The sequence below is a fragment of the Caretta caretta genome, chromosome 1 (assembly GCF_965140235.1).
Source record: "Caretta caretta isolate rCarCar2 chromosome 1, rCarCar1.hap1, whole genome shotgun sequence".
NCBI classification, from domain to species: Eukaryota; Metazoa; Chordata; order Testudines; family Cheloniidae; genus Caretta; species Caretta caretta.
Window position 1 is genome coordinate 43826999 of NC_134206.1, and position 9384 is coordinate 43836382.

General features: G+C 42.7%; 1 protein-coding gene across 1 annotated transcript in view; it reads right to left on the reverse strand.

Annotated features, from left to right (window-relative positions):
• The window catches only part of SPATA13 (spermatogenesis associated 13), a 326208-nt gene extending 317028 nt beyond the window's left edge, over nucleotides 1-9180 (reverse strand). The window contains exon 1 of the mRNA XM_048845931.2: nucleotides 8852-9180. The gene's annotated coding sequence lies outside the window, so the exon portion shown is untranslated. The remainder of the gene's footprint in view (nucleotides 1-8851) is intronic.
• Nucleotides 9181-9384: the final 204 nt, after the last annotated feature.

The following is a 9384-nucleotide window of genomic DNA, read 5'->3' on the forward strand; positions in this document are numbered from 1 at the left end:
CTAGTACACGTGCAGCCATAAAGACTAATTCTGGAACAGGAGTCAAGGTTTCTGTGCAGGGCAGGCTCAAGCAAATCTGCGTCCCACTGTGAAGTCATTGATTGGGCTTCCTGCTGCAAGTCCCAAGATTAAGTGTTACACTCCCCTCTCGCCACACGTCTCCTGAAACTGCTCTGCCATGCCAGCTGAGGTGGAGGGGAAGTCACTTTAATCCGGTGGGGGGTGGCAGTAGGGAAGTGCCCAGAGCTGGAGTGTGTGGCTGTGGAGGGAGTTAGTGAAATAATGAATGAAGGTTTCCTGTTCAACAGGAAGAGGGGAGAACTTGCAATAAACTCAATGCAGGCGTTAAAGTGAAGAGAGACCGTGTTCCCCTAAGGAGGTCAAGTCATTAGAACTACTCCAAAGCTGCGAGTCAGCATGGAGCAGCTTGTACTCCACACTACGTGACCCCGAAGCGTGAGCAGCAAGCACTCCACTAGCATTTCAATCAGTCTCAGGGGAGCAGATGACCTGGGGCTCCATGCAGCTGCAGCTTTGGCAGCGTTATCTGAACTGTGATTTTCATGATTTTTGACATCTGTGGATTTGTGCGCAGGGGTAGGTAACTATTACAAAGACTACTGCAAGTCATTCCCTCCTGAGCATTTCCCAGTCAGCCTGCCCTCTCTACATCCATTTTCTAGGCCCTGTCTACACTCCCATTGACTTGAATGAGACTTAGATCTAGGGTGACCAGATAGCAACTGTAAAAAAAAGGGACGGGGTGGAGGGTAATTGGTGCCTATATAAGAAAAAGTCCCCCAAAACGGGACTGTCCCTATAAAAACGGGACATCTGGTCACCCAACTTAGAGCAAGTCCTTACGTCATTGTAAATGAGTGGAGAATCAAGCGCAAGGCCATCTTTGTTACTAAATATAGCTACTTCAGACATATGTAGTGCCTTTAATCGAAGGTTCTCTAAGCATTTTGCAAAGGTGGATATTATCCCCATTTTACTGATGGGAAGGTGAAGTGCTGCCAGGCGAATATCACACACCATCTATTCCTGCAGTCCTCCCTCAGGCAAAACTCTGACTTCAATGTTGCCTTAAGCAGGAGTTCTGTCTGAGTAAGGAATACCAGCGGTTCCTGCCAGTAAATCAGTAGCAGAGTCGAGACTAGAACTAATATACCTTTCCGCTGCCTCCCCTACTGTAACCATTACACCATGCTGACTTCTCAGGTCTACAGTGTGTTACGTTCAAAGGGAAATGCCAGTTTCAGGCAGCAGTCATACTCATTGTATTTAGTCTGCTAATTACCTACAACCTCCCTCTGTACAATCTTAGCAGTGTTTGGACTGGGGTGAGCAGGGTGTAGTAGGTGTAACCAGTTGATCTCTGAAAGGTCATGGAGAGGGGAGGGAGCCAGATGGTCACTCACCCAACCCCATGCCCTGTAGGGGGATGAAAGGGGGGTAAAAAGTCACATGCACCCAGAAGATGGCTGAAAGTAGAGGCTTGAGTGCCGAGGCCCATGGTGGATATGGAAAGGGGAGATCCGAGTGGAAGCTGTGCTAATTTGCTTCCCTGGCCCGCTTTGCAGTTTCAGAAATTTTCACTCCCCACCTCACACTACTCAGAGGAGTGGGAAGACTCATCATTCCCCTTCTGCCTGGGGAGGGGGACAGCAGGACAAAACATTTTCTCTTTTCTCCCTCCTACCCCTTGAAAAAGAGAGTCTTTAATTCTGTCTCTGAGGCCAGGAGGAGAACTAAAAGGAAAGATCATCTTTCCTTCCCCTGTCCAAGAAACCATGGGATCGGGAGTGCCCTGAAGTGGTTGCAACATGGCCTGTTTATGGGCTGTACACGTTAGATCTATGAGAACTAACCAAGAGATGGGTAGCTGAATATTCAATAGCACAAATATCAGACATAGATTTTTTTGGATGGGTGGATATGCCTGATATTTATGTTGCTATTTGGTAAAACTAACATGCGTTGTCCAATATACAGCATATGGGAGTAAGTGGTAGCTACAGCCTTCTGATTCCTCCCCCAGCTTTCACACAGGATGATCACAATGATACAAGTCACATGGCGTAAGTCTTAATAAACTGGATATGGAGTAACAAGGATTATATTGTGTTCTGATTTAGAGCTGAGCCATTTCCCAAAACTCTCAGGCCAACTTCACCAGCAGTATCAGCTGATGAAATTCCACTGAAGTCCAAAGAATTGCATTCATGTAGTGAATTGGATCCAAAGACAGGAGTTGGAACCATACCAGTAAAGTTTGATGTAGTTAAACAAAAATTAGTGTATTCCAAGGTAACAGAATTCTAAGTATCTCAATATGGAACACTCAGTGATTCCTATTTTCAACTATTTTCCAGCAATTCAAATTCATAATCAAAGTGGTGCATTCCTTCTGTGGACATTTGCTTGTTTAAGAGTGGTAGCCATGTTAGTCTGTATCAGCAAAAAAAACCAAGGAGTACTTGTGGCACCTTAGAGACTAAAATTTATTTGGGCATAAGCTTTCGTGGGCTAAAGCCCACTTCATCGGATGCATGCAGTGGAAGATACAGTAGGAAGATATATATACACAGAGAACATGAAAAAATGGGTGTTGCCATACCAACTGTAACGAGACCAATTAATTAAGGTGGGCTATTTCCACTGAATGCATCCAATGAAGTAAGCTGTAGTTCACGAAAGCTTATGCTCAAATAAATTTGTTAGTCTCTAAGGTGCCACAAGTACTCCTTTTCTTCTTGTCCTAAGGTTGCTCCTGAAGGAAAGTTCTCTCCTGTATATCTGGGACTGATTGCATAGGAGTGGAGAAGACTGTTTGCTCCTTCTAGTATGGATGCATCTGGGGAACCCTAAGGTCCAGTAAAAGGGGTCACGATCCGTCTTGGTAAGTGCTCTTAGAAGAAGCTCTATATCAAGAAGTTGCTAATGAGAGGCTACAGTTATTTACATATTAGTGTTTCTCTTTTTGTTCCATTTGATTGCTGTATTTATGCTAAATGTTTAACACCTCATCGTTTTTAAACGTCCGCTCCTCTGTATTTTTGACATGATACCAATTAAAGCACCTTTTTTAAACAAACGACGAAGTTCAGACTTTCCATCCCCATTCCCCTTTGCCTTCCAAAGAGCTGCTGTCACCAAAGGTGGATTATAGTTAGAGAGGGGCCTGAACCAAAACCCTACATATGAACATCCCCAAATCTTGGGGAAATGTGGATCTATATTCAAACTTCCCCATGGCCTCTACCTCTTCATAGTTTTAGTGTGGACCATTGTAGCCAGACCCCTAGCAATCTTTGGGCTCTAGATTGGAACTTTTTGGCTCAGGCTCATCTCTAGCTATAATGCAAAATACAGGCATGATAAACTGCAGCATGTTAAAATTCTAAACAGCTGTGCTGACTAATAAAGTATGAATGAAGCCAATAAAATATTGTACCAGACAGATCAACCACTACAGATACTAAGAGCATCCTCTACCAAAAGCTGCAGAATGATCTACCACTACAGCAACAGTAAACAAATTAGAATCAGCAGCCATCAATGAAACATTCTAATGATAGACTATTTTACGGGTTTCTGTAAACACTCATTGTAGAATCTTACAGAAGATGGACGACCCTATGCTGCAGGCCCTGGATGAAGAATCAGAAGATCTAGGCTCTATTCTCAATTTCTTGTGAGATTTTTGACTAATCGCTTAATCTCTCTGTGCTCCAGTTATCCATGGGTAAAATGGGGATAATACTTCAGTACCTCACGAGGGTGTTGTGAAGATGAATTCATTACTGTTGTGTCCTCAGATATCACAGTGATGAGCACTGTAGAAAAGCCTATGAATTAATAAGTGCAGGTTTCATCTAGGCTTTTATGCTGCACTCATCCCTGTGCTATCTGTCAACCAGAGTTAGCATCACTGAGACTCTTTCTCTTGTAATATGACTTACAAGTGAGACCTAATAAATATGTAAAAAAAAAAAATGTTTTCTCATCCCAGCAATTATTCAACCTGAAACTCAGGTAAAAAACATCAAGAGATTTTTTTTTTCAATCCAGCCTTTTAAATATAAATTAATTTAAAAGTAAAAACAAAAAGTCATTTTGAACCAGAGAACTGGATTCTTTTCCTTTAGAAAGTATCCAAACAAAATGTTTCAAATCCCTTTTTCCCCAAAAAATTTTCTAGTAAAAAAAAAGAAAAAAAAGTGTGTCAAAACCCACTGAAACTTTTCATAATAAATGGTTTAGACAAATCTGTATTAAAAAACCGTTTTGTTGAAAAGTTCCCTGATCAGCTTTAGGGATCATTTTAACAGTCATATCTTTTGACTTGTACACACACATTTTCAGGAGCAAAAATGTGCATGCAGTCATGTGCCAAATTCTTAGTTACCGAGAATGCTTATGTAAAGTTCGTAACTGCTTGCCAGATTGCATGCACAAGGTTGCTGTAATTGCACAAACAATTTAGATCTTTGTACATAATTTTGTAGCTAGTTATCCCAGCTAACTGGTCACTTAAACACACATTGCAGCACATTGATACATGCACATGTCTGCAGTTCTGAAGAATTACCCCTCATAGTCACTGTGAAAAGGATGATTATGATTATTTGGTCAGCACCAAGTCAGTCACTGTTCAAGACACTGACCCTAAAGCATGGACTTTACAATCTAATAAACAGGCAGCAAAAAAAAAAAATGCACTGCAAGATCCAGCTCTATTTTAGAACACTTTGGGTTGATTTTGAATTCTCTTTAATGCCATAGATGGGGGACAGCACAATCACTGAGGTGAGATAGCATTAGGCCCAAGCAAAACGTCCAAAAAGTGACAGTTGGAATGACTTATCAGCGATGCCAGCTACTGTACCCCCACGATGGGCCTGCCAAGTCAAACTGTCTGCAGTGAACTGCAATGGAAAACAGTGGTTTGCTTCAAGGAATTCCTGTCTGCTTTCATGTTTATTTTTAAAATTACTAACTCTGGCACCCATCCCACCCTAATTAAGTATTTGTCACTCCAGAAAACTGACTCCCTCTCTCTGACTGAGACAATGGCCACACTGCACGGATGCTTGTTTCTGAACTCTCCCTAACCAGCTAGATTTGATTCTTCCTAAATAAGCAGCTTTAATTGGTGGAGGAGATTTTTGTTCTCTCTCTCAAAGGAATTAATATTCTGATACACTGATCACCCTTGACATTAAGGTTTCATTGATAAAGGATTGATAAATGATTAGTAGATGTTTAATAAATGGTTAATTGATTGTTATAGATTGTAATAGAGCCCAACACATTGTTTATAGCCATGGTTTATAATGATCTCTACACTTTCTACTGATGGGCTATAATCATGTATAATAAATATTACCTGCATGTTTAACATCCATTAACAGAAGCTTACTATGAAGTGTGGCTGATACACTTATGTAAAGAAGCCCAGATACTGCAGTGATGGGCACCATAGAAATATGTATACAAATAAATACATAAATAGCTGGAAGTATGTAGCTTTTAAAGGGTCCCTCCTAAGGCTCCTCCAAGAGGGCTGAGAAGCTCAAGAGAGCTTGTTCTGGGCACCACTCATCCATGCTAAAGATAGCAAGAAGTGTGCTGAGGAGCCCAGAGGGAGACAATCAAGTGTTTTAAACAGAGAACCCACACCAATCATTTTGCAGCCTCATGGCTTCTTGAATTCAAAGCCTATTAGGCCATTTTAAGTATTTAGTTGTTCTGCTCAGAGTGGGCGAGGTTTTATTAATCTTTGAATAAACTTGTTGAGCTTCCTATCCTAGAGATTTATGGGACCACAGAACTACATGGGCTCCACCCTCTGTTCTGAACATTTTGTACCCCTAAAATCCATTGGAGCTTTTCTAGATAAATGGCAGCACACCCTAGCTCATAGCCATTGATTTCTGGGGTAACTCATCCATCTCTATGCACAAGAAATCACAATTTAACTTCTTATCAAACCCCCTGTTCTGCACAAGTAGCCTACAACGTTCAGATTTTTCTGCCACCTGACAAAACAGCTGGCTCAGGGAGATGTCAATTATGTAATCCCTTTGCCAGCCTGGCCTTCTATGCTCTGGGCGAGGTTCAGCATGAGGGAAGACAGGCAGTTTTGCAGCTGCTTCTCCCTTAGTCAGGGTTTCAGTTGGGGAAGAAAAACTTTATGTTACAACTGAGCTCCTAGGAAGGCTGCTCAAAAATATGCTGAATCAGCACATCCACCACTTTCCCTAGGCATGCCCTAGCCAATGCTTCCCAAATTTTTGCTCCTTCCCCGCAACCACAAGGGGATGTTGAAGCCATTTTTCATCACCATAATGGATCCCCAATGAGCCGGTACCTGATTTTCTGATGGCAGAACCCTGTATGGATCCTGAGTCACTGCCATGGGGGTGTGCACATGTGTACACGCATGCCCTGTATTTTCTGCTTTTCAATCTGCATGCTGAGATAAGACTAACCCTTCCATGATTTGAAATCTTTGGGGAAACACCCATTTATTTCAATGGGAATGGGATCAGTTCCCCTGATTCATCTGATGGTAAATAAATAATTCTCATTGACGGGGGAAATGTCTTTGTCAGGGAAAACCAAATAGTCTTGACAGAACAATATATACAGCTGTGCTACTGTGCACTGAAGAAATCATATGCAATGCACTAGACCCTATGCTGTGAGCCTAAATCACGCCTTTATGTCATGGAACAGCAAAGTGCAAGACGCCCTTCATCCTTCCAGTTGTCCAAGGATGTCAAAAGTGAATGAACTGAGCAAGAGCTAGAACATAAACTGATTCCAGTGGTAACACAGGGGCAGCATGGTCCTGTGGATAACAGTCAAGAGCCAAGCAACCTGGCTTCTATTCCTGGCTCTGCAATTGGCCTGCTGTATGAGTTGGGCAAGTCTCGTCATCTCTCTGTGCCCGTTTCATCTCCGGCCCATTGCCTGTCTTGTCTGAGATTTGTCAGCTCCCTGGAACAGGGACCGTCTCTCACTGTGTGTTATTACAGCGCCTAGCACAACGGGAGAATAGCACAATGCAATCTCATTTGGGGCCTCTGGACACACCCTTAATACAAATACATAACAATGTAGGGCCTAGGAATGCAGTACAGAGTTCATCTAATATCTGGGTTTAGTAACTGTCCATTAAAAAAAAAATCACAAAGTTGGTGAGAAAAGTTTAATTGTGTCCAGATATTGGCAACTGTGACACTTTTGGTAGCAAAAGGGAGAGATTAGTTACTTTCAAAGGAAATCTTGTTGGTTAGTAAAAGATGGCAAGGACTCTCTTGCTTTGGGAAATACAAGCTTCTTTTGCATAAAGGAGGATTTCATTTTTTAATTGTTAAAAAAGTTAAGATTGCACAGTGACACCTGTGTGCAGAATGAATGGCCTCCTGCTTCTGTAGAAGGCTGGCAGTGCCAACTCTGACCTCAACAGAGCTGTTTGAAGGGGTGGCTGATGGCTTAAGAGTGAGCATTGCAAATGCAATTCAGTCGTTAAGTCCCTGCAGAAAAATACCTTTTGTAAACACTAATACTGACTACCCCACCCCAGGCTTAAACAAATTGGAAATCAAGGTTAACCTCTAGCAGCATTTAAATAAAATTTCTCCTCTCTGTCTCGAACAAAAAAAATCAAAAGACAGGAGAAAAGTGGGAAATACTGGTACTGACGGTAGTGTCTGATCAGAAAGAAGTCCGGGGTTTATTTTAAATTCTTCATGTTTCAAGCAACCTCAAAGCAAAATGAGATGCCTAAAATGTTTCTGAGGGTTTGTCTACCCACAGGAGAGTCCCAAGAATACTTAAAGCGAGTGTATGCCCTGAGTGACCATGAATAAAGCAGCCTCCCTCTTCTCATTCGCTAGCAGACACCTTGACATCTCCTGAGGTGCAGACAGAGTTATCGCGGGGGCTATGAATTATTCCCACCTCACTAAAAGCCATATTTACACTCTGCTCCAAACACCGAACGCCATTGGCTCTAAAAAGCCTTCTGATTTGCAAGGATTTTTTGGCATAGGATTTGGAAGATGAAGGCCAGTTAGTTCCACGGTGTCCATCTTAAATTATTCTAAAGCTGCTTAACAGAGGCACTGTAAGCAGATGGAATATTAAAATACCAAGGAGTCTGCTAACACCTCTCATTACTTTTCATTCTTTTAGGGGCCTGTTTGTTAATCATTATCATCACCTACAATGGACGCATCCAATGGACCGAAGAGCCAGTAATAGCAGAAGGAAAATCCCGCTCAGTAAATCATTGAATGTTTCCTAATTAGCAAACTGAAAAGTAGGTGTTTTTTTCTGAGCTGACGGTCAAAGGATCTGACCGTTAACTGACAAAACCAAATAGCCCCTTTGGGCTGCTTTGCTCACCAGGAGCAATTGCTAGATTTGAGAAACTAGCCGTGTAAATCTGAAACTTTCCGAAAGGCTTCTGAGACTCTCCACCCCCAACTGGGCCCGTTAGTAACCCCAGTAACCAGTTGCATTTCCACAGCAATGAGGTAAAGTTTCTTGCTTGTAGCCATTTCAAAACCCCGTTTCCATGGGCACCAGCTTTCCCGGGCTCCTTATAGTGAGCGCTTTGTGTTGCTGCTGTGAGTGCCTGAAAGGCAAGACTAGCCGCTTTCCTAGAGCTGCTTCCAGCCCTTTGTGCACCTGCTTGTGTCGAGGCAGCCCTTCACCTTTATCACACAACCAGCCTTCCCCCACCCACACAGGCGCACGCACACCCACCCCAGCTGCCTACGTTTTGCCATCACAAAGTTAACCATTTCCCCTTTTTCCATTCCAAACTTACCTTTCCCAGCACTCCTGAGAAGTGCTACAGGGCTGGTCCTTGGAGCAGTTTAGCCATTAGACAAACAGTACAAAAAAGGAAAAGAAAAACACCAAACAAAAGTAAAGTCTTGCTCAACCACAAAACAATTCAGAGATCAGCTCCTGGCTGTCGCCACCACAACCAGCATCACCACATCCTCAGCCCCTTGCATGCTCAAAAGTAGAGAAGTTAGGAGGGGACTCTCCTGAGAGATGTAACTCCCTTTGATCTGTCACCTTCATAGCCACTGAATCCAAACAAGGCTTTGGAGGGTGTGTCCAGACATCATATTTCACAGGGGAGTGAAAACTCCCAGGGAACTCCACAATAAGTAGCCTTCCAGTCTCACATGTCCATAGTTAAAGGGAACCACTAAGGCTTATTCAGAGGCAGGTTGAAATTCTGATCTCTTATCCCCTCCTTACTCCCAGGGCTGATACATATGCATCAAAAGGTGGAGCCAGTCTTCATCCCCTTTTAATCCCCCGGGGATAAGAAATCAGAGAGTTGTT